A 25,905-nucleotide genomic window follows, 5' to 3' on the forward strand; every position below is an offset into this window, starting at 1 on the left:
CCAATGGTTTAAAGAATAAATTGCAAGGGAAATTAGAGTATACCTTAAGATGTTGAAAGAAAAGCACAACCCACTAAAACTTAGGGGCTGGCACTAACACAGTGCTTACTGGGGAATTTATAGCTGTACCTGTTTATACTAAAAATGAAGAAAGATCTCAAATCAATGACTTAACCTTTTGTTTTAAGAAACTAGATAAGAGTGGGGCCTTGGTGTGTGCCTTACCTTCTGGGGGCAAGACATGATTGCAAGGGGGACTTTACCTAACAAATGCAATCAGTGTAACCTGGCTTATTGTACCCTCAATGAATCCCCAACAATAAAAAAAAAAAGAAAGAAAGAAACTAGATAAGAAACTAAACCTGAAGTAAGAAGTAAGTAGAAGGAAGGACGTAACAAAATTTAGAGCAGAAATAAATAAAATAGACAATACAAAATCAATAGGGAAAAATCAGTGAAACCAAAAGTTGTTTTTTTGGATCAACAGTGTTGGCAACTCTTCAGTTAGAATGACCAAGAAATATAAGGGAAAGGCTCAAATTATTGAGGTAAGGAATAAAAGAGGAACATCACTACCGACCATATAGAAGTTTAAAAAAAATTATAGGAGAATTCTGTGAACAATTGTGCACCAACAAATTCAGTAACCTGGATGAAATTGACAAATTACCAGAAAGACACAAACTACCTAAAACTGACTCAAGAAGGAATAGAAAATCTGAATAGATTTAGAAGTAGAGAAATTGAATTAGTGATCACAAAATTCCCCATGAAGAAAAGCCAGGCCCAGGTGGCATCACTAGTGAATTCAAACAAACACTTAAAGAAGAATTAACATCACCTTCACAAACTGTTCCAAAAAATTAAAAGAGTCAGGGAGCACTTCCCAATGTGTCTGTGTGTTACTCTGAAACCAAAACCAGGCAAAGACATCACTGGTAAAGAAAACTACAGGTGCAAAAATCTCAATAAAGTATTAGCAAACCAAATCCATTAGCAAACATGTGAAAAGGATTATATAGCATGGCCAAGTGGAATTTATTGTAGGATTGCAAGCTTGATTTGACATCAGTCAACATAATACATATTAATAGAATAAGGTAGAAAAGGACCATATGATTATCTTAATAAATACACAAAGGGATTTGACAATATTTCCATCTTATGACCAAAACACTCAATAAGCTAATAATATAAGGTTACTTGCTCAACCTGATAAACAGCATCTGTTAAAAATCCACAGCTAAGGTCTGGCCCCCCATCCATATATAGTGGCTGGGAAGACGCCTCTCGCAGAAGCTTGGAACTGCTGACGGGAGAGCGGGCCGGCTAGCGGGAGTGGAGTGGGTTGGGCCAGGCTGGCTGAGTCAGGTGGTGGGCAGTGTGGGTGCCCAGCAGCGGCCAGGCCTATGGCTGCGGGATAGGCTGCACCGTGAGCACTGAGGACAAGGTGGCCCTGAGTGCTCTAAGATGATCTATAAGAATCTGCAGGAGGACAGCATGAGAGGTGAAGTTGCTGCTGTTGGGTGCTGGCGAGTCAGGAGATAGCACCATTATTAAGGAAATGAAAATCATCCCGAATTTGTAATAAGTTGGAATAGGTACATTTGCCTAGTACCTGTAATAACCTCTGTTCTAAGTGCAAGTTGAATGTAAGTCAGATGTTTGTAACTCAGGGACTGCCTGTATAAAGAAGAAAGTTAAAATGTTAACATTTTATACTTTAATACCTTTTTCCCTAGTCATTTTATAAAAATAATTGAAAGCATGCTATATGTTAAAAATCTGATTTTTTTACTTAAGAGTATTTTTTTCTAATTTATAATCCTAGTAATTAGTTTGCATTTTCTTTTTTAAACCACCTTTTTAATGTCTGCCTAATAACCTAGACTACAAATGTACTATAACTTATGTAACTATTCTTCAATAATGGTATTTATATGAATAATGCCACAATGAATATTTTGTATAAAAATCTTCTCTTCTGAGTGTTTACCTAGAATTTTCCTGGAAGTAGAATTACTGCATCAGGGTGTAAGCTTTTTAAGACACTTAATACATTCTGCCAAATTACTTTCCAAAGTATACTAATAGCAGTAGAGGGTCTGACCGAGTCCTTAATAGTAGTTCCTTTTTATAAAACTTGGCCTAAGATTATATGTAAAAATAAAAAAAAAGAAAATCATCCAGGAGGATAGCTACTCTGAGGAGGAAGGCCAGCAGTATCAGGCAGTTGTCTACAGCAACACCATCCAGTCCATCATGGCCATCGTCAAGGCCACGACCAACCTGCTGATTGACTTTGCTGACCACTCCCATGTGGATGATGCCAGGCAGTTGTTCATGCTGTCTTGCACTGCTGAAGAGCAGCCTGTGCTCCCTGAGGACCTGACTGGTATCATCCAGAGGCTATGGGATGACCATGATGTGCCGGCCTGCTTTGGCCAATCAAGGAAATATCAGCGCAACAACTCACCTGCTTACTACCTGAATGACCTGGAGCACATTGCACAAAGTGACTGCACGCCCACAAACCAGGATGTGCTATGGACCCATGTGAAGACTGTATTGTGGAGACACATTTCACCTTTGGACCTGCACTGCAGGATGTTTGACGTGGTTGGTCAGTGGTCACAGCAGGAGTGGATCCCCTGCTTTGAAGATGTCACAGCCATCATCATCTCTGTAGCCTTGAGTGCCTATGATCTGGGACTAGCAGAGGATGAGGAGACGAACAAGAGCATTAAGCTGTTTGATGGCATCTGCAACAACAAATGGTTCACGGACACATCTATCATCCTCTTCCTCAACAAGAAGGACCTGTTTGAGGAGAAGATCACACACATCCCCCAGACCATCTGCTTTCCCGAGTACACAGGGGCCAACAAGTATGATGATGAGGTACTGGCTACAGGCAGAGTAAGTCTGAAGACCTAAATAAGCACAGAGACACCAAGGAGATCTAGACACACTTCACATGTGCCACACACACCAAGAACATGCAGTTTGTGTTTGACCCTGTCACTGACATCATCATCAAGGATTACCTAAAGGACTGAAGTCTCTTCTGAGGGGCAGTGGGGCCTGGCGTGGGCCACTGCTGACCCTGCTCCCCAAGCCCCTGAGGAAGACAGGGATAAGAAGACCACATTCCCTGCCCACTCTTCCCCTCACCCCACCGGCCACTTTTCCCTATCTTATTCCTGTTCTTAGCTCCCTCATCTCCTCTGTCTGCTCCAGACATAGGGGAGGGGTTGCCAGAGGCCTCCCTGTTTAAAGCCTGCCCTTGTCTGAGGTTCCAGGAACGGCTATGGTACCCCCTTTCTAGGTATCTGTTCTGGTTTTTCAATCATTGTCTTGTCTGTGGTGGGGAGAGGGGCGCACATGCTGAATCTCCCAAGGCCTGTGTCTGGAGGGTCACCCACTTCTCCAGTCTGGCTTTGCCCAACACCACCCCTTGCCCTAGCCCAAGTCCAAATATTTATAGGAAGCCTCCTGCCCACCCAATGCCCCAGCCTCTTGGAGGCCCCAAAGGAAAAAGCACAAGAAGCATGAGACGCCACCATTCCTGGAGACCTGCTCATTCTTGTAGCTTTTTTGAAAAATGAAAGTAAAGAAAAAAAAATGCAAACCTAGAAAACTTTTTTTTTTTTTTGCACTTTTTGGCCAGGGCTGGCTTTGAACCCGCCACCTCTGGCATATGGGACCAGCACCCCACTCCTTTGAGCCACAGGTGCCACCAAACCTAGTTTTTTAGAGAAAAACTATTTAAAACTATCAGATCCTGACCAGCACCCACCCCACCCCACCCCCAGTGACTCTGTGCCTTGAGTGTGTCTGCCTGTTTACACCCATCCTCCTGCTGGCCGCCCCTGTGTGAGTGGCACCCCTGCCTTGCCCTCCACAGAATTGAGTTATAAGGGCTGTCCCAGACAACTGCCAGTGTCACGTATGGCCCTGCCCCAGCAGCCCTGGGCCCAGGCTCCATTAACTAAAATGCAGCTCCTTAGCATTTACCTAGGAACTATTGCTGCCCACTGAGGGGCTGTGCCCCAGGCCTGGGGCATTCAGCATTGAACACTTCCTTGCTTTTTTCACATATTTTATGGAATTATTTAACAGCTGGTTTGAAATTATAAAATGTAGAAAGAAAAAGAAAATCCACAGCTAACTTCATACTTAATGGCAAAAGACTGCCTTCTCCCTGACACCAGTAAGAAAACAAGGATGTCCTCTCTCACTGCCTCTGTTCAACATTGTACTAGAAGTTCTAGTCAGGGCCTTAGGCAAGAAGAAGAAATGAAAGTTATCCAGCCCAGAGATAAAGAGATAAAACTACTTCTATTTGAAGTTGACAAAATTAGTCATCTAATATCACTATCAATGAAGAATCTCCAAATTGAATTAAGGAAATAATTACATTCACAGTAGCATAAAAAAGAATAAAAGAATTGGGAATAAATATAACCAAAGAAATGTAAGATTTATACACTGAAATTTCACATTTCAACTTTGTTGAAAGAAGTTAAAGAGGACCTAAATAAATGAAAAAACATACTAGGTTCATAGATTAGACATCTTAGTAAGACGTCTAAGATTGCTCTCTGAATTGACCTACAGATTCAGTGCAGTTTCTGTCCAAAGCCCAGCTGAAATTCTTACAAAAAATGACCAGCTGATTCTAATATTCATATGAAAATTCACGAGAGCCACAATAAAATAATGTTCCAAAAAAAATAGAGCAACATTGGAGGACTCACCTTGCCTGATTTCAAAATGTCCTATAAAACTACAGTAATCAGGCAATATATGGTATGAGCAAAAAGATATATAGAGATCAACAGCATAGAATTAAGAGTAGAAATAAACTAATGCATTTATGGTCAGATGATTTTTGGTGAGGATGAAAAGACAATTGAATGAAAAACAATCATCTTTTCAATAAATGATACTAGGGCAACTGGATATCCATATACAAAAGAATGAGGTTGGGCACCTACATTCACAATGTACAAAAAAGTAACTGAAAATGGTCATAGACTTACATGTAAAAGTTAAAGCTATAAAACTCTTAGAAGAAAAACAGGATTAAATTTCCATGATTTTGGATTAAGCAACAGTTTTTTAAATATGACACCAAAACACAAGCAACAAAAGTAAAAATAAATTGGACTTGATCAGTTTCAAACTTTTGTGCTCCAATGAATGTCATCAAGAAAGTAATGAGAAAATATTATTTGCAAATCATACGTCTTATAAAAGACTTATATATAGACTACATAAAGAACTCTTACAGCTCAGCAAGAAAAAGACAACCTGATTTAAAAATGAGCAAAGGATCTGAATAGACATGTGTCAAAAAAAGTTATAAAAATAGCCAATAAGCACGTGAAACAATGCTCAACATCACTTTTCATTAGGGAAATGCAAAGCAAAACCACAATAAGATACTACTTTATACCCAGCAGAATAGTTAACATAAAAAAGACAGCCCAAAGTTTGAGGTTGCTGTGAGCTATGGCATCACAGCACTCTACCGAGGGTGACCAAGTAACAAAAAAAAAAAAAAAAAGAAAAGAAAAGAAAAGAAAAAAAGACAGACAACATCAAGTACTAGTAAGGATATGAAGAAATTAGAGCCCTCATGCATTCCAGTTGTAAACATGGTACAGGTACTTTGGATACTTGTACAAACGTGGGTTGGCACGTCCTCAAAATTTTAAATGTATAATTACTATATGGTCAAACAATTCCACTTCTATGTGTATATCCAAGAGAACCAAGGAAAAACTTGGTTTTTCACAAACAATCATAGCAGAATTATTCATAATAGCCCCAAAGTAAGAAAACCCAAGCATCCATCAACCAATGAATGGATAAACAAATGTGGTATAGCCAGGCACCAAAATATTACATAGCAATAGCAGGGAATGAAATGCTCATACGTGCTGTGACCTGGATAAGTCTCAGAAACATGCTAGTGAAATAAGCTAGTGACAAAATCCAGATGTTGTGTAATTTCCGTTTATATGTATATGTTCAGAAGAGGAGACTCTATAGAGACAAAAAATAGATTCCTGGTTGTCTGGGGCAGGAGAGGAGGAAGTGGGGAGTGACTGCTAATTGGTACAGGCATCTTTGTGCGGTGATAAAAAAGTTTTAAAATTAGAGAGTGGTATTAGTGATATGACTTTGTGAATATACTCAAACCCACTAAACTATATACTTTTGAATGGTGAATTTTATGATAATGTGAATTATATCTCAATAAACTATTGTTTTTAAAATGTGGTCAAATTGGTCAATCTTTTATTGCTTCTGGGATCTGAGTCACAGTTAAGAGTTTCACACACTCCCAGGCTAAAAATTAGTCCTGTGTTTTCTTTTAATGCTTACGTTGTTTCATTTATTACAGTCCTATCTCTGAACTGTTTGGAATTGCATTAAAGTATCTTGAGAGGAATGTATCTGATTGTATTTTTTTTTTCTGTGTGGTGACCTAGTTGTAACAAACACCATTTAGTAGCTCACTCTTCTGTGAGGGGCTCTTCTCAGAGGACCTGACTCCTGCCCTAGACCACTCTTTGCTCTAAGGGGAGACAGTTTTGGTTCTTGCACTTGTCCTTGTAAATACTATCAAACTGTTTGCCAGGCTTTCAGTTATATCCAGTTTTTATAACAGTAATCATTCCCATCAAAGATTTCTGCAATCATTAACCAGATAATTAACTCTAAACACTACCTCTGAGATTTAAAACTACATAAATTATAAAGCTCACATCTTACTTGGGAATATTACTGGGCATTTCTCATGTTTTAAAGCAAGATCTTTTAAGAAGAGCTATTAACCAAAATTCACTCTAAGGTCATTCATTTGAATCTTGGCTGATCTCATTAAGCAGCATTTTTCCCCCAGCTCTACTGAGGTATAATTGATAAATAAAAATTGTATATATTTAAAGTGTACAGTATGATAGTTTGATACACATATGTGTTGTAAAATGATTACCACAATCAACTTAATACCTCTATCACTTCACTTAGTTACCTGTGAGTGTCTATATGTGTGGTAACACTTAACATATACTCACTCAGCAGATCTCAAGTATGTGATACAGTATTATTAACTCTAGTCACTAGGCCCTATATTAGATTTACTTATCTTATAACTGAAAGTTTTCACCTTTTGACCAACATCATTCTATTTCCTCCATGCCCCTGACCCTGGCAACCACCGTTCTACTCTCTGCTTCTTTGAGTTGAGCTATTTTAAATTCCACATATAAGCGAGATCGTACAATGTTTGGTTTTGTCTTTCTCTGTCTGGCTTATTTCAGTTAGCATAATGTAATGCCCTCTGGGTTCATCCGTGTTCTTGCAAATGGCAGGATTTCCTTCTTTATAAAGGATGAATAGTGTTGTGCGTTATACTACATTTTCTTTATCCATTCATCTGTCAACAGACTCTTCAGATTGTTTCCATATCTTGGCTATTGTGAATAATGATACAATTAACATGGGGGTGCATATATGTCTTCCTTTGTATATATACCCAGTAGTGAAATTACTGGATCATATGATAGATCCATTTTTAATTTTTTAGGAGCATCCATAATGTTTTCCATAATGGTTGTACCTCTTTATAGTCCCACGGTATATACACATTTCTGTTTCTCCACATCCTTGCCAGCATTTATCTATTGTCTTTTTAATAACAGCCATCTGAACAAATTTAAGTTGATTACTCATGGTTTTGATTTGCATTTCCCTGATGATTAGTAAAGTCAACAACTTTTCATATACCTTTGACTGTTTATATATCTACTTTGGAAAAAAAAGTCTGTTCAGGTCCTTAGCTCATTTTAAAAGTGGGGTTATTTGTTTTGTTTTCTTTTTTGCTATCAAATTAAGTCCCTTATATATTTTGAACATTAATATATAACCCCCTTATCAGATATGTGGTTTGAAATATTTTCTTCCATTCCATAGGTTGCCTTTTCATTTTGTTTATTGTTTTCTTTGATGACCTTTTTAGTTTGATATAATCTGACTTGTTTGGCTCATATTTTTGGTGTCATATGTTTTCCTTACGCTTTCTTCTAGGAGTTTTACAGTTTCAGGTCTGTGTTTCAAGTCATTCATTTCAAGTTAATTTTTGTGTGTGGTATAAGATAAGGATCTAATTTCATTCTTTTGTGTATAGATATCCAGTTTTCCCAGCACCATTTAGGCATCCTTCTCAAAGGTTAGTCAATTGTATATGCATAGATTTATTTCTGGCCTTCTGTTCTGTTCCATTGGTCTATGTGTCTGTTTTTATGTTTTGATTATAATTTGTAATTTAGTTTGAAATCAGGAAATATGATGCCTCTAGCTTTTTTCTTCTTTCTCAAGAATGTTTTGGCTATTTGGGGGTCTTTGGTAGTTCCATATACATTTTATGAGTTTTTTTCTATTTCTGTGAAAAGTGCCATTGGAATTTTGGTAGTGGTTGCATCTGTAGATTCACTGTAGGTAGCCATGGAAATTTTAATAATGAATGCTGCCAATCCATGAACATAAGATATCTTTCTATGATTGATATCTTTCTAAATTTCTTTTATCAGTGTCTTACGATTTTCTGTGTACAAATCTTTCTGTTCCTTAGTTAAATTTACTCCCAAATATTTTTTGTAGGTATTGTAAATGGGATTGTTTTCTTAATTGTCGTTGGTGTACAAAAATACAACTAATTTTTGCAAGTTGATTTTGTGTCCTGTGACTTTACTGAGTTCATTTATTAGTTCTAATAGCTTTGGGTGGAGTCTTTAGGTTTTCTATATGTAAGATCGTGTCATCTGCAAACAGAAACAGTTTAACTTCTTCCTTTCTTATTTGGATGCCTTCATTTTTTTCCTTGCCTAATTGCTTTACCTAGAACTTCTAGTACTGTGTTGACTAGAAGTGGCAAGAGTGGGCACCCTTGTCTTACTCCAGATCTTACAGGGAAAGATTTCAACTTTTCACATTCAGTATGATAACAACTATGGGATTGTTATATATGGTCTTTATGATGTTAAGGCACATTCCTTCTATACCTAACTTATTGAGCATTTTTATCTTGAAAGGGTGTTAAATCTTTCTAATACTCTTTCTGCATCCATTGAGATGATCATATGATGATCCTTCATGCTGTTAATGCAGTGTACCATGTTTATTGATTTGCATATGGTGAACCATCCTTGCTTCCCAGAGACAAATCCCACTAATTTTTGGTATGTGATCCTTTTAATGTATTGTTAAAATCAGTTTGCCAATTTTTTTGAGAATTTTTGCACATATCTTCACCAGGGATATTCACCTGTAGTTTTCTTTTCTTGTAGTATTTTTATCTGGTTTTGGTATGAAGATGATGCTGGCCTTATAAAATGAGTTTAAAAGTGTTTTGTTCTCTTCAATTTTTGATAGCATTTGGAAGGATTGACATTAATTCTTCTTTAAATATTTGGTAGAAATGGCCTGTGCAGCCACCTGGTCCTAGAATGTTTTGTTGGAAAGTTTTTGATTATGCCTAAGTCTTCTCATTTTTGGTCTGCTTACTTCATGACTTTACACTATTATTTCATGACTTATTCTCAGGGCTCTGTGAGCTCTGGGGCCTCTTCCCCGGCAGCACTGTAGCCATATGTGTCCAGCAGTGTGTATGACTAAGGTCTCAGGCACATTATGAATTGGAAAGCCCCTGAATATTGTCTTGAAACAGGATAAACTTTGACCGGATATGACCTTGCAACTGCTATGCTAAAGCAGACAGATGCTAGGGCAGGGTTGGGTGGGGGGAAGGGAGAAAGAGGGAGGTGATGCTGTGTGACCAAAAGGAAGCCATTACTGGAAAGGAAAATCTGGAAGAGCCTGAGGTATAATCTCCTCTTTTATGAGGAGAATTTTATGCCCTGTGGCCATGCTAAATGATCTTACAGGTGGTCAAAATTATAGGTGAACCCTTTACTGATATGCAGAGAACTCTGGACAGTCAACAAATTGAAGTAGAGAAGCTTTTAATGAGCACCTGTTTGTGCAAGACACAGCCTAGGCACCCATGGTGGTAAGTAAGTGGGGCCCAGCCTGCTGGCACCACTGGGCAGAGCAGGAGGCTGGCAGACCCTCACGGAGAGGATGGCCCAGGCCCTAGGTCAAACCACTTATAGGCAGAAGAAAGAGAAGGGAGCCCAATGGGAAATTGCACAAGTCCTCTCTGGGAAATACCCTTGGTACTGGGCTGGAAGTAGGAGGAGGATTTTGATTAGTGGGGAAGGGGTGAGGGCTCCTTCCAGGTGGGGGAGGCACAAGAGCGATGGCTAAGGGAACCTGGGGTCCACAGAGGCAATGAGAGTCTCATTTGGCTGCCTCATGAGCACCTGCCATATGGAGGAAGGGGTTAGGCTTCTGGAAATAACCCCCATTTTAAAACATTTTAAGATTTTTTTTTTGTATGCATCGTGAAATATATTTTATATGTGCCATTTTCTCTTACAAGAAGATGATAAAATTCAGCCATTTAAATACTTGCCAAACACCACACAGCACTGAGTAGTAGAGCTGGGACTTGACTCCATGTTTTCCAGTGTCAGCACAGGCCTCTGTCTGTCCCCATGTCCTTTAGTGTAGCTTGCAGTAGAAGGCACTACTGGAACATCATGATGCCCCATCCCAATGTCCCCTCTAGAGTGAGACATTTTGCTCCTTGTCTTGTGCCTGTCTTTATTAGGAGGAAATCGGATTCACTTAGGAAATTCACTCTACCTGAAAAGCATGTGTTTAAAAGTAATTCCTTTGTATGGTCATGATAGGGAAAGAACTAGAAAATAGAGAAAAGGATTTTGAAAAGATTACCTCAAATTCTGCCTCATAAGAAAAACCAGTGTCATCACTTGGGGTCGTCCTTTTTGTCAGGCCTCCTGTGTGTGTGGCTGCAGTGAGTGTCCATGTTAATGCTCTTCATAATCATAACTATCACTCTTTGCTTTGCTAAACAGTGCTGCAGTCAGAATCTTTATGCATATTAGGGTTTCTTTTTGCATAGTGCTTTTTAAATGTGTAGAATTATTCCCTTGGGATCAGTTCCCCAGAAGCAGGATTGTGGTATTAAAGGGTGTCTTGACCCTCTGATATTTATAACCACAAGTACCTCCCCGAGATCAGAGTAGGACTTTTTTTTCCTGTCTTCAAATTACACCATTTTATATAGTATTAGTGGGTATTACATAAATTAACTGTCCTATTGTTCCAGAAGGATGCTTCTTCTTTCTTTACCAGATCAGTGTTCAGCTGTGGCTATCCCAAGTCCCCCAAGCTGCCTCTGTTGGGGAAAGAGTGTGGATGGTTTCTATTATAGATATTTAAAAGTAAACTTGTGGGGGGAGGAGACAAGATGGCTGACTGAAGCCAGCTTTCCAAAGAGGCTCCCGTCCAGTAGGAGAGTTAAAGGACAAAAATTCAGCAAGTAACCTGGTGGATTTGAGCTGCACTAAGAGAGAAGGTTGAAGAATGCACATCAACCCTGCTGAGGTGAGCTGCGACCACAAGGATACAAACAAAAGATACAAAATCCATCACCAAGCGGACGGGAGTCCCCTCCCCCATGAGAACGGCTCAGAGTGCCCCACAAACAATCGGGCAGAGTGCAAAGGTCCTCCCACTACACTCCACGGGAGAGACCCTTTAAAAACTGGACCTATCTCCCCTACTAGGGTGCTACGGCGTCCTCCTGCCAGGCATAAAACTGTATAAACTGTACATAGTCTCTACCTGGAATTCTGAGCTCCCAGCGCTCCCCTTTACTCACACTGAGGTCTGGAGGCCAGTCCCGGTCGGCGCAGAGGGGACGGCACCGGAGTGGCAGTTCCCTGAGGCACAGTGCGACAGCCGTCTTTTGGTGACAATACGGCCAGGCATAAAACTGTGTAAAGCTGTGTGTGTTCTCTGCCCGCAACCCCAGGCTCCCAGCGCTCCCTGCACTCCCCTCTGCTCTCGCTCCAAGGGCTGGAGGCCTGTCCCCCAGCGGTCCAGACTCTTGGGCGATTGCTCAAGGGGTGTAGACAGTGCTGGGCTACCACTGGTCGGTGCAGACTCTGGGGTATGGGAGCGGAGAGAGGACGGTTGGCCGGAAGGGAGCTACACCGGAGCAGCGGTTGCCTGGGCCATAAAACAGCAGCCCTCTTTTGCTAATAATAGGCTTACTACCGAATATTCTGAAGCCACACCCCCTGTCACCCTGGGCAACCAGAGACTCTGAGTATTGGATTTGCCTGAGGCTACTCCAACTTGCAAACCAGGGAAACTCCCAGGGCGGGGCTGACCCAGAGGTCTGCTTTACTAAACCTAAGAGGCACCTGGCCCTCAGGGGATCGTCAGCCTATAGACAATACAAGAGCAAAGACAAGCTGATTTGGAACTCAATTCAGCTTCTCTTCTTCGGGGGAATTGCAGAGTTGTTCTGTTCTGTTCTGTCAGTAACATTAATCAGGAGTGAGACTGGACCTGAGTGAAAACCCCCCAACCTTCATTAAGCACCTGAGGTTGTCAGGCCTCACCTCCTCCTGCTAGAGAGAGGCAGAGCGCAGCAGCCTGGCAGACTTCCTTGTGATTCAGGCAGGTGCAAACTCCTGGAGTACTGATTCATTACAGGCAACTGGGTCAGCCAACTGCAGGGCTATCAGTGACTGGGTGTGACAGCAGTGCAAGGTGGGGAAGGAGGCATCAACCTTCCCAGACTGATCTATTGGCTGGGTGGCTCCTCCTGACTCCACGCAGCACTGGAGCAAGCCACACCAGAGTAGTCACCAGACCCCTGTGATCCAGTTCCCAGAGACCTCTTAAACTCTCTCACCCGAGACAGGTGCACACTGAGACAATTGATTTAGACTTTTTGAACTGAACCAATTGCCTGAGGACAAATCAGGTGGTGCCCTGGGTGCACGGTGGTAGGAAGGTTTGATTTTTCTTTTCCAATTGTTTGCCGGTGGAGGGTGGGGTGACTTAATTGCTGATATTTCTCCACAGCTGAGACTTCAATCCAGAGTATCTGTTTCACTAGGGTGGAACAGAAACCAGCTGAAAACAAGACAAAACCACTTAGCCTCACCACACCAGACAGGGCCCCAGATTCTCAGGCCACAACACTGTGCAGGCCCTCGACAAAGCCCCAGGGGAAAAAATCAGAGGGAGTAAAACAACCATGGGGCGGAATCAGCGGAAAAACTCTGGTAACATGAATAACCAGAGTAGATCAAATCCCCAAGGAAAGATATGGCAGATGCAATTGAAGATCCCATTCATAAACAACTGGCTGAGATGTCAGAAATCGAATTCAGAATTTGGATTGCAGATAAGATAAACAAAGTGAAATTAGGAATTCGAGGAGAAATTCAAAACTTGTCTCAAGAATTTAACAAATTTAAAGACAAAACCACCAAAGACTTAGACACACTGAAGCAAGAATTTGCAGCCCTCAAAGATATGAAAAATACAGTAGAATCCCTCAGCAACAGAATGGAGCAAGCAGAAGAAAGGATTTCTGACATCGAAGATAAAGCCTTTGAACGCTCCCAAACTCTCAAAGAGGAAGAGAAATGGAGAGCAAAAACAGATCATTCTCTCAGAGAGCTCTGGGATAATTCGAAGAAGGCGAATATCCGAATCATAGGAGTTCCAGAAACAGATGAAGTGGCCTCACTGGGCACAGAGGCCCTTCTGCATGAAATTATGAAAGAGAATTTTCCAGACATGCCTAGAGATTCTGAAATTCAGATAGCGGATAGCTTCTGAACCCCAGCACCACTCAACCCCAATAAGACATCCTCAGGCATATCATAATTAACTTCACTAAAGTTAATATGAAGGAGAAAATCCTCAAAGCTACCAGGAGAAAGAAAACCATTACCTTCAAAGGTAAGAATATTAGAATGACTGCAGATCTCTCTGCTGAAACTTTTCAAGCCAGAAGAGGGTGGTCACTGACTTTTAATCTCCTAAAGCAAAATAACTTTCAACCCCGGATCTTGTATCCAGCTAAACTGAGTTTCATTTATGATGGAGAAATTAAATACTTTAATAACATTAATATGTTGAAGAAATTTGCCATAACCAAACCAGCTCTTCAGGATATTCTCAGACCTATCTTCCATAATGACCAACCCAATCCTATACCACGAAAGTAAACTCACTCAGAAACTTCAGATCAAACTCCAATTTCCACACTGGCGAAAGGATTAAAAATGCCCACTGGACTTTTGAAAAACTCAATACCCAAAATTTCACCAGACTTACCAATATTCTCCATTAATGTGAACGGCTTAAACTGTCCTCTAAAGAGGCATAGGTTATCTGACTGGATACAAAAACTCAGGCCAGATATCTGTTGCATACAAGAGTCACATCTTAACTTAAAAGACAAATACAGACTCAGGGTGAAAGGATGGTCATCCATATTTCAGGCAAATGGTAATCAGAAAAAAGCAGGTGTTGTAATTCTGTTTGCAGGTACAATAGGCTTTAAACCAACAAAAGTAAGGAAGGACAAGAATGGTCACTTCATATTTGTTAAGGGTAATACTCAATATGATGAGATCTCAATTATTAATATCTATGCACCCAACCAGAATGCACCTCAATTTATAAGAGAAACTCTAACAGACATGAGCAAATTGATTTCCTCCAGCCCCATAATAGTCAGAGATTTCAACACTCCTTTGGCAGTGTTGGATCAATCCTCCAACAAAAAGCTGAGCAAAGAAATCTTAGATTTAAACCTAACCATCCAACATGTGGATTTAGCAGACATCTATAGAACATTTCATCCCAAAAAACCTGAATACACATACTTCTCATCAGCCCATGGAACTTACTCCAAAATCGATCACATCTTAGGTCACAAGTCTAACCTCAGTAAATTTAAAGGAATAGAAATTATTCCATGCATCTTCTCGGACCACCTGGAATAAAACTTGAGCTAAGTAACAACAGGAATCTGCATACTCATACAAAAACATGGAAGTTAAATAATCTTATGCTGAATGATAGCTGGATCAGAGATGAGATTAAGAAAGAAATCGCCAACTTTTTGGAACAAAACAATAATGAAGACACGAACTATCAGACCCTCTGGGACACCGCAAAGGCAGTTCTAAGAGGGAAATTTATAGCACTGCAAGCCTTCCTCAAGAGAATGGAAAGAGAGGAAGCTAACAACTTAATGGGACATCTCAAGCATCTGGAAAAGGAAGAACATTCCAACCCCAAACCCAGTAGAAGAAAAGAAATAACCAAAATTAGAGCAGAATTAAATGAAATTGAAAACAAAAGAATAATACAACAGATCAATAAATCAAAAAGCTGGTTTTTCGAAAAGGTCAATAAAATAGATAAACCTTTGGCCAACCTAACCAGGAAAAAAAGAGTAAAATCTCTAATCTCATCAATCAGAAACAACAAAGACGAAATAACAACAGACTCCTCAGAAATCAAACAAATCCTTAATGAATACTACAAGAAACTGTATTCTCAGAAATATGAAAATCTGAAGGAAATTGACCAATACTTGGAAGCACGCCACCTTCCAAGACTTAGCCAGAATCAAGTGGAAATGTTGAACAGGCCCATATCAAGTTCTGAAATAGCATCAACCATACAAAACCTCCCTAAAAAGAAAAGCCCGGGACCAGATGGTTTCATGTCAGAATTCTACCAAACTTTTAAAGAGGAATTAGTACCTATATTACTCAACCTGTTCCAAAAGGTAGAAAAAGAAGGAAGACTACCTAACACGTTCTATGAAGCAAACATCACCCTGATCCCCAAACCAGGAAAAGACCCAACAAGAAAAGAAAATTATAGACCAATATCACTAATGAATATGGATGCAAAAATATTCAACAAGATCCTAAGAAACAGAATCCAGCAACACATCAAACAAATTATACATCATGACCAAGTCGGTTTTATCCCAGGGTCTCAAGGCTGGTTCAATATACGTAAATCTATAAATGTAATCCAGCACATAAACAAATTAAAAAACAAAGACCATATGATTCTCTCAATCGATGCAGAAAAAGCTGTTGATAATATCCAGCATCCCTTCATGATCAGAACACTTAAGAAAATCGGTACAGAAGGGACATTTCTTAAACTGATAGAGACCATCTACAGCAAACCCACAGCCAATATCATATTGAATGGAGTTAAATTGGAATCATTTCCACTCAGATCAGGAACCAGACAAGGCTGCCCATTGTCTCCATTGCTTTTTAACATTGTAATGGAAGTTTTAGTCACCACAATTAGGGAAGAAAAGGCAAACAAGGGTATCCATATAGGGTCAGAAGAGATCAAACTTTCGCTCTTCGCAGATGATATGATTGTATATCTGGAAAACACTAGGGACTCTACTACAAAACTCTTAGAAGTGATCAAGGAATACAGCAGCGTCTCAGGTTACAAAATCAACATTCATAAATCGGTAGCCTTTATATATACCAACAACAGTCAAGTTGAAAAAACAGTTAAGGAGTCTATCCCATTCACAGTAGTGCCAAAGAAGATGAAATATTTGGGAATTTATCTAACAAAGGACGTGAAAGATCTCTATAAAGAGAACTATGAAACTCTAAGAAAAGAAATAGCTGAAAATATTAACAAATGGAAAAACATACCATGCTCATGGCTGGGAAGAATCAACATTGTTAAAATGTCCGTACTACCTAAAGCAATATATAATTTCAATGCAATCCCTATTAAAGCTCCACTGTCATACTTTAAAGATCTTGAAAAAACAATACTTCATTTTATATGGAATCAGAAAAAACCTCGAATAGCCAAGACATTACTCAGAAATAAAAACAAAGCTGGAGGAATCACGCTACCCGACCTCAGACTATACTACAAATCGATAGTGATAAAAACAGCATGGTATTGGCACAAAAACAGAGAAGTAGATGTCTGGAACAGAATAGAGAACCAAGAGATGAATCCAGCTACTTGCCATTATCTGATCTTTGACAAGCCAATTAAAAACATTCAGTGGGGAAAAGATTCCCTATTTAACAAATGGTGCTGGGTGAACTGGCTGGTGACCTGTAGAAGACTGAAACTAGACCCACACCTTTCACTATTAACTAAGATAGACTCTCACTGGATCAAAGATTTAAACTTAAGACATGAAACTATGAAAATACTAGAGGAGAGTGCAGGGAAAACCCTTGAAGAAATCGGTCTGGGCAAGTATTTTATGAGGAGGACCCCCCGGGCAATTGAAGCAGCTTCAAAAATACACTACTGGGACTTGATCAAACTAAAAAGTTTCTGCACAGCCAAGAACACAGTAAGTAAAGCAAGCAAACAGCCCTCAGAATGGGAGAAGATATTTGCAGGTTATGTCTCCGACAAGGGTTTAATAACCAGAATCCACAGAGAACTCAAATGCATTAGCAAGAATAGAACAAGGGATCCCATCGCAGGCTGGACAATGGATTTGAAGAGAAACTTCTCTGAAGAAGACAGGCGTGTGGCCTTCAGACATATGAAAAAATGCTCAACATCTTTAATCATCAGAGAAATGCAAATCAAAACTACTTTGAGATACCATCTAACCCCAGTGAGACTAGCCTATATCACAAAATCCCAAGACCAGAGATGTTGGCGCGGATGTGGAGAAAAGGGAACACTTTTGCACTGCTGGTGGGAATACAAATTAATACATTCCTTTTGGAAAGAGATATGGACAACACTTAGAGATCTAAAAATAGATCTGCCATTCAATCCTATAATCCCTCTACTGCGCATATACCCAGAAGACCAAAAATCACATCAGAACAAAGATATTTGTACCAGAATATTTATTGCAGCCCAATTCATAATTGCTAAGTCATGGAAGAAGCCCAAGTGCCCATCGACCCACGAATGGACTAGCAAATTTTGGTACATGTACACCATGGAATATTATGCAGCCTTAAAGAAAGATGGAGACTTTACCTCTTTCGTGTTTACATGGATGGAGCTGGAACATACTCTTCTTAGTAAAGTATCTCAAGAATGGAAGAAAAAGTACCCAATGTACTCAGCCCTACTATGAAACTAATTTAGGGTTTTCACATGAAAGCTATAACCCAGTTACAATCTAAGAATAGGGGGAAGGGGGAAAGGGCGGGGAGGGAGGGGGGAGGTGGGTAGAGGGAAGGGGATTGGTGGGATTACACCAGCGGTGCTTCTTGCAAGGGTATATGTGAAACTTGGTAAACCATCTGTGAAGCTAGTGAATGATACCCCATGAATATATCAATGTACACAGCTATGATTTAATTAAAAAAAAGAAAAAAAGGAAACTTGGGAAGAATACAGTCACACACTTGAACTGTTCCTGCCTATCTCCGCAAGCTGTGTCTCCAGGGTCTAGCTCAGCACATGAGAAGTATTAAATATTTGTAGAATGAAGGAGCAAGAAATAAATGAATTTTTGAAAGAGAAACTAAATCTAGGAAAGAATTCATCTTTGTAGCTCTATATTTCTGTGTTTCTCCTTTGTTCCTGCAGGAAATTCACAGAGGGATTGGTTTCCATTTCCTCTCTGGTTTTTCCATCTAACGAGATAGGATCATCTCACCTTAGTCCCCACATCCTTGCTGTGCATATTAGGTGCTGAATAAGAGTCTCGTGTTCGGTTGGTCCTAGTCCATTTTCTGTTGCTGTAACTGAATACCCGAGACTAGGTAATATATAAAGAAAGAGAATTTATTTCTTACAGCTCTGGAAGCCTGGAAGTCCAAGTTGAGGTGCCGCATCTAGTGGGGGCCTTCTTACTAGTGAGGATTCTCTGCAGAGTCCTGAGGTGGCACAGGGCATCCCCTGGTGAGGGGATGAGTGTGTTAACATACTGGCTCAGGTGACTTTTCTTTTTCTCATAAAGCCACCAGTCCCATTACCAGGGCTCCACCCTGATGACTTTATCTTATCCTAATTACTTCCCAAAGGCCTCAACTCCTGACATCATGATTAAGTTTCAACATGAGTTTTGGAGGAGACATTCAAACCATAGTAGGTGTGTGTGCACAGCCTGGGGAGCAGGGGTCGGGCTTTGATGGCAAGTACTGGTGATGCAAGCCTCAGTGCTTCTATTGACAGCTGGGTGGGGCAGCTTCTCTAAACACCCAGGGCACAGGTCATGTTGTGATAACTGTGACAGTAGCCCAGCCTCGTGTGGGTGCCGGGATGAAGTCATATGCATGCAGGACTCAGTAAACTTCATCACTACTGCAGGATTATTAAAGACCACTTTACTGTGTTTTAAAATACGGGATAACTGTGCCAATTATTGTTCCATGAGATTTTCTGGCTCTCTGTCCTTTTTTGTAGAGCAACAAAGTTAAGAATTGGCATATCTGAGAGCAAACAGTTGCTTTGCCATAGATCATATTATCAGAAAAGTAGATCATTAAGCCAGATTGAACATAATCACTGTTTTGTGGGATACACTTCACCGTTTAATATTTTTCTTCATTTCAATAGCAATATAAGATTAGTGCAAAAAAAAAAAGATATTGGAAACACAGAAAAGGGAAAGTTTTTTTTAAAGTTCAAGTCATTTAATCTGCCTCTATCGTTTATGTGTGTCCTGTAGGTCTTCTTGAGAGAGAGGCAGATTCAGTTTTTACAAACAAAATTTATAGGCTATCTATCAGTAGTCATTATGTACCAGTAGCATATATAGTCTGTAATTGCTATTGCATTTTTCACTTAGCATAATGCACTTGAGATCCACCCAAGTTGTACATGTCAGTATGTTCCCTTTTATTGCTGAGTGATATTTCATTGTATGATATAGTGTAGTTTATTTCTCCATTTACCTATTGAAGGATACTTGGTTTCCAGTTTGGGGCTATTACAAATAATGCTGATGTGAACATTTAAAACAAACAAAATATTCAGAACCTTTTGTTTAAAGCATTTTAGTCACACATAATCTATGAACCTGTAATAAATTCTTTCATTTTGCATATTTTCAAATGGTGTTTGGCCAGTGTTCTGAGTTCTTTGTTTTTCCCATGACGTTTTATAGTCTGGGTGGTATATTCTACTCTTTTAGTTTAATGTCATATGACCGAAATTTTTCAGACTTTTCCTTAGCTGTCATTATCATCAGTTGTAGTGACTGTATCACAGCTCCTCATTCTGAAGTACCAGGAATTGCTAAATCGGAAAGCTGTGCACTGGGGACTCCCTGAGCTCTGGGGTCACTCTTGCCCTGCAACTTGCCAGATCTGTAACTTGATGACTTTTTATGGCTCAATCTTGGCCTTGCTCTTTTGTCAAGTGTCAGCCAGGTCACCTCCTTCATGGCATTGCTGTGAGCATTCAATTAAACATCATACATCTAGAACCAAGGACCACACTGGCCTTTGGGCACAGCTTTGCTCTACACCAGTGTTTTTCAACCTTTTTTGTATCATGACACACTTGAACCTATAGTTAAACTTCCACGGCACAGCAAATAATGTTGATTAAAAAAAAAGAGTAAAAAAATAATATGCTTCATATGCTTACTATGCTTTGACCCTCTTTTGAAAATAATTTAGTGGGGTTGGGAACAGCATGTCATGTCTGTAATCCTAGCACTCTAGGAGGCTGAGCTGAGTGGATCACTTGAGCCCAGGAGTTTGAGACTAGCCTGAGCAAGAGCAAGACCTCATCTTTACTAAAAATGTTGTGGGGCGAGTTAAGAACCACCGACTCAGATTAGAATTTCAAAAAGGAGTCTTTTATTAACCGCGGGGCTGTCTCAGCAAAGTCTAAAGTGGACCAAGTGAGAGATCATCAAGGGGTCTGAAGTTGGGATTTTTCTAGTCTAAAAGTTGGCAAAGGGCCAAACAGGTGGGCTGAAAATTAGCAATTAGAAGCAAAAAGAATGTTGGCAAAAGAAGCAAAAAGCGAGTGCGGGATCACGATGACCTCTTTTACAGAAGTAAGCCTTGCAATTTAGCAGTAAACCAATAGGTAACATAAAGGGCAGTTAGATAACAATAAAGTAACATAATGCAGATCTAGCAACTAATGAATAAATCAATTTGTCACAGCACTCAGCTCATCAACTCTCGTGATGACAGTTCTTGGCCCATCTGTTCTTATCTTGTCCTATTCCGGCCTGATCCGGACCAATCTAAGAGTAATGGTCCTTGGCATCATTTCATTTACCTTTTTCCCCTTCCTCCTACCCGGGGGATGGCCAGAGGCTGCCAGAATCTATCTTATGGGAGTGATGAGGCAGCTGGCACCCATCTCAAAAAAATAGAAAAATTAGCTGGCACTGTGATAGGCACCAGTAATCCCAGTTACTTGGGAGTCTGAGGCAAGAGAATTGCTTGAACCCAGGAGTTTGAGGTTGCTGTAAGCTAGGATGCCAGAAAACTTTAGCCTGGGGCAAGAGAGTGAAATTCTACCTTAAAAAAAAAAAAAATCAAGGAATAATGTAATTAATGATCTTTAAAAATTTTTGCAACGGCCTGGCGCTTGTGGCTGAAATGGCTAAGGCACCAGCCACATACACCTGAGCTGGTGGGTTCGAATCCAGCCTGGGCCTGCCAAACAACAATGACGGCTGCAACCAAAAAATACCCTGGCATTGTGGCAGGCACCTGTAGTCCCAGCTACTTAGGAGGTTGAGGCAGGAGAATCGCTTGAGCCCAGGAGTTGGAGGTTGCTGTGAGCAGTGATGCCATGGCTCTCTACCCAGGATGACAGCTTAAGGCTCTGCCTCAAAAAACAAAATTTTTTTTTGCAACACACCTAAGATCCTCTCATAGCATACCCATTGAAAATCACTGCTGCATACCAGTCCCCAATTCCCTGGTGCAGGCCACTTGCCTAGTAGGCCAGTTTGTCCCTTTATCATTACAGGGAAATCTGCAGGAGCTTTGAGTGTGTACCATGTTATTTCTGCAGAGAAGACCATGGGTGAACTGGTGGAACCCATCCTGGGTATTGTTACGTAGTATTGTCCTCTTGCTTTCTAAAATAGTCATTCCACAATGGCGAATGTACTGAAGAATGTACTGATTTCACCTTACTATGGCCAATAATGAATGTTATAAGGCTATCCTTTTTTTTTTGTAGAGACAGAGTCTCACTTTATTGCCCTCGGTAGAGTGCCGTTGCGTCGCACAGCTCACAGCAACCTCCAACTCCTGGGCTTAGGTGATTCTCTAGCCTCAGTCTCCCCAGTATCTGGGACTACAGGTGCCCGGCTGGCTATCTTTTGGTTGCGGTTTAGCCAGGGCTGGGTTTGAACCTGGCACCCCTAGTATATGGGGCTATCGCCCTACTCACTGAGCCACAGGCGCCGCTCAAGGCTTTTCCTTTTTTTTAACTATGTTAGGTGGGCCTAAAATGGCATCTTATGGTTAATTGTGTCTTTTTTTTTTTTTTTTTTTGTGGTTTTTGGCCGGGGCTGGGTTTGAACCCGCCACCTCCGGCATATGGGATCGGCACCCTACTCCTCGAGCCACAGGCGCCGCCCATAATTGTGTCTTTTATTACTAAAGCAAATAGCACTTTTACATGCAATTTTCCCTTGTGGGACTAATAGGTCTGTATGTGTAACCACACATATCCCTTTTACTAGCAAAAATTCTCAGTGATTTGATGAGGATATTCACAAAGAAGTTTGTGCTGTGAAGCCTTTCTGGTCTGAGAAACAGCAACCTCCAAGCTGGAGCTGTTCCGTGGAGCTCAGAGTCAGACCCTGGTTTTGCTTTCCTGTGTGATGCCAGTGGAGTGGCCCCGGGGGATAGGCCAAGCACTGGCCATCTGGAGCCTGGGAGGAATTGCTCCCCATGACAGGTCACCCTGGGGGCTGCATCACCTCCTTTCCCTCCACATCCAACCTCTGCATCTTCCCTCAAGAAATCCAATAAGGTTGGATTTCACTGTAATACGACCCAGAGATGAAACTGCTGCTGAGGCTAAAACCCTAGCATGTTATCTGGCGAAGAAAGAAGCATCCTCCACGCTGAGGGCTGGTAAACCCAGGACGGCAGAGAGTGAGTCCCCGAAGTGCCAAGAGGTATCAGCTCTGGGAAAGGATAGCACCCCTTCCCCGGTGCTTTGGCCACATGGGAACTCTGTGGAAGATGGCATAGGAAGGTCATTAAACAACTATGACCAGGTCAGTGGCATCCTAAAATTAAGTCTTGTTTGTTCTACAATGCGCTATGGGCTAATAGATAATTTTTACTTTTTGCCATTCTATTGATAGAGATAAATGCAAGAAAAACATTCCCTGGTATGCAAATAAAATGGCAGTGATATACAGAGGCTGCCACATATTTTGAATTGACAAACAGCATTTGCCTCTCATACATGTTTTCTTTGGTGGCGTTAAGAAAAATATGCACACACACACGAGGTCAACATTTAGACGTCATGGAATTAAAGCCACTTCATATCACCTCTCTATTGTTCTAGATTGTTATTTCCAGGAGAGAATGACTTAACAATTACTATTCTAGGTGAAAAGGTAAGAATGTTTGTTGGGCCATAAAGACAGACAGACTCAGGGCTGGACAGACTAAGGAGTTCTCTTTTGAGGTGCCCTGGCAGAGCACAGTGGGCTGCCAGGGGAAGGGGTGCGACTCTGCAGACTCTGTCGTAGTTATAGAATTGTGTTTTATTAAAGCACTGAGAGAGAAGAATAATTTCTGCCAGTTTTTCTGTAATCAGAATAATTTGTTTTTCTAAAACGTGAATTATAGAAATGACGTTGGAGATTGAGTTATTGGCAGCTTAAATCATTACTCCTAGAAATGGCTATGTGAAACATACAATGTTGCTGAAAGGATTTCTCTAAAAATAGAATATTAAATTGAAAATAATTGTCAAATACTAAATGATGTTCTGACTGTATACATTCTAAAGTCTTTTTTATTTCAAAGTATTAAGGGGGTACAAATGTTTCTGGTTACATGGATCACTTTTGTATTGCTTTAGTCCTGGCTATAGTGCACCCATTTCACAAGCAAAGAACACGTTCCCACTGAAAAAAATTAAATAATATAGAAATAATTCTGTATTTGCCTCTCCCAGTTTTAAAATATATTTTGATGTATTATAGTTTTTTTAAATCCAAATACATCTTTACATAACGAACTTTCTATGCTGACATTTATCCACAACCAAAAATATGTTCACTTATTAGCTTATTGTAAATGGTTCTGAATTTTTAAATAACTCTCCATGTGCTGATTCTGTAACCCTAGGAATTCCCTGCATTTATGTTCTTCCCTTACTAGTTTCTACTTCTAATTGACTGTCTTCTAAAATCAAACCAGCAGCACCAACCAAACCTGAGAAAGGATGAACTGTGCTGTGATTTACCCTTCTCAACCTTTACTTAGTTAAGTTCTTAGATGAAGCATGTTAACTTTGCATATATATATTAAATTTTCATTGCTGTATGGAAATAGAATGACACAAATTATAATTATGAGAAAAAGACTTTTTTTAAAGTGAAACATTAAAACATTCTATTTTTTTCACTGTCTTTAGCTACTTATGTGAGACCTAGAATATTACTGAACTAGAATATGTTTGCTCCCATTTTATTTTCTAATAAGAATTTTAAATATGTGTGAAAAAAATATTTAAAACTGAGATGTTTTACCATGTTAAAGAATATAATCGTGGATAATAGTTGATGAATAAGCACAAATAACTGAATAATCTCAAATAATAATAGCTACTTTCTCTGTGTTTTAAGCTTAAATCCAAAATTGCCAGTTCTCCAATTTAAAATTATGATACTTTAGAGGGAAATGATTTATGAAAGTAAATATTTACCTGTAGAAAGAGGTGTCTAGTGGTGATGAGGAGGGGCTTCTCTTTTTGTATGATATTTCCGTATTAATTTTTTCAGTGGTAATGTGTTCTTTTATTGTTTGAGTAAGTTTTAAAGTTTTATAATAAATGAAGTAGTCTTATAATTCCATTGCAGAGAACTTAGGAAATAAGAAGAAAAATCTTCTCTGCTTCTGTCACTAATTTCCCTGTAGCCCATCCATCATACTCATTATTATTGATAGCATTTTGGTCTTTTTTTCCCCCCACTTAAATAACTGCCAATCGTTCTGTTTATAATTTCAGAGAATTAAATGAGATTGGCAAATTAAATTAAAGGCACATGCTTTAACTGGTGTTTTCCTATAATATTTTTCCAACAATTTGATTGGACTAGATCCCCAGCCCACGGGTCAGTGAGAGTGGACGTGTGTTGTCCCCGCAAATTAGGAAAATCAGATTTGACACTGAAAAACAGCACAACATTTTTTAAATACAAAGAGAACTGAGAAAATTCTAGATTCTTTACACTATATTGTGTATTCCACATACTTGACATTACGTAAAAATCGAGTTAAAGTAATAACTTGTGTTAACAGGCACCTTATGACCTACATATGTCGTAAGTTTCACCTTTACGATGCCCCTTAACTTGGGCTTTAAAGGTTTAACTGTTTGTGTTTATGTTCCTCACGTTTATGCAAGAAGTTACTTCAAGCCAGCTTATGCACTCACATGCGTGCCCACACACATACTTGTCTTTTACTAAATAAGGGGGATATTTATTTAATTCTGAACAATGAGTGATGACATAATTAAGCCCACCCGGCCCCCAGGATGCTACAGTGGATTCTGCCTCCTTCTCAGCCCTACTAATGGCTTTTCTCCCTCCAGCACTCTCAGATGTCTTGGGGGTCTTTGACTGTAAATAATTAATGGGGACTATTAGTGTGTGTTGGGAAGTGAAACTACCTCATTCACTTCTGTAACCGCATACATAGCAAGCCTTTTCCTGATACATCTTTCTAAAAATACATAGTCATAAAACAA

General features: G+C 39.9%; 1 protein-coding gene and 1 pseudogene across 3 annotated transcripts in view; both read left to right on the forward strand.

Annotated features, from left to right (window-relative positions):
* The window catches only part of LRRK1 (leucine rich repeat kinase 1), a 190,975-nt gene that overhangs the window by 26,048 nt on the left and 139,022 nt on the right, over positions 1–25,905 (forward strand). The gene's annotated exons all lie outside the window — the stretch shown is intronic.
* LOC128579743 (guanine nucleotide-binding protein G(i) subunit alpha-2-like) lies at positions 2,248–3,059 on the forward strand (annotated as a pseudogene).

Source organism: Nycticebus coucang, chromosome 2 (genome assembly GCF_027406575.1).
Source record: "Nycticebus coucang isolate mNycCou1 chromosome 2, mNycCou1.pri, whole genome shotgun sequence".
NCBI lineage: Eukaryota > Metazoa > Chordata > Mammalia > Primates > Lorisidae > Nycticebus > Nycticebus coucang.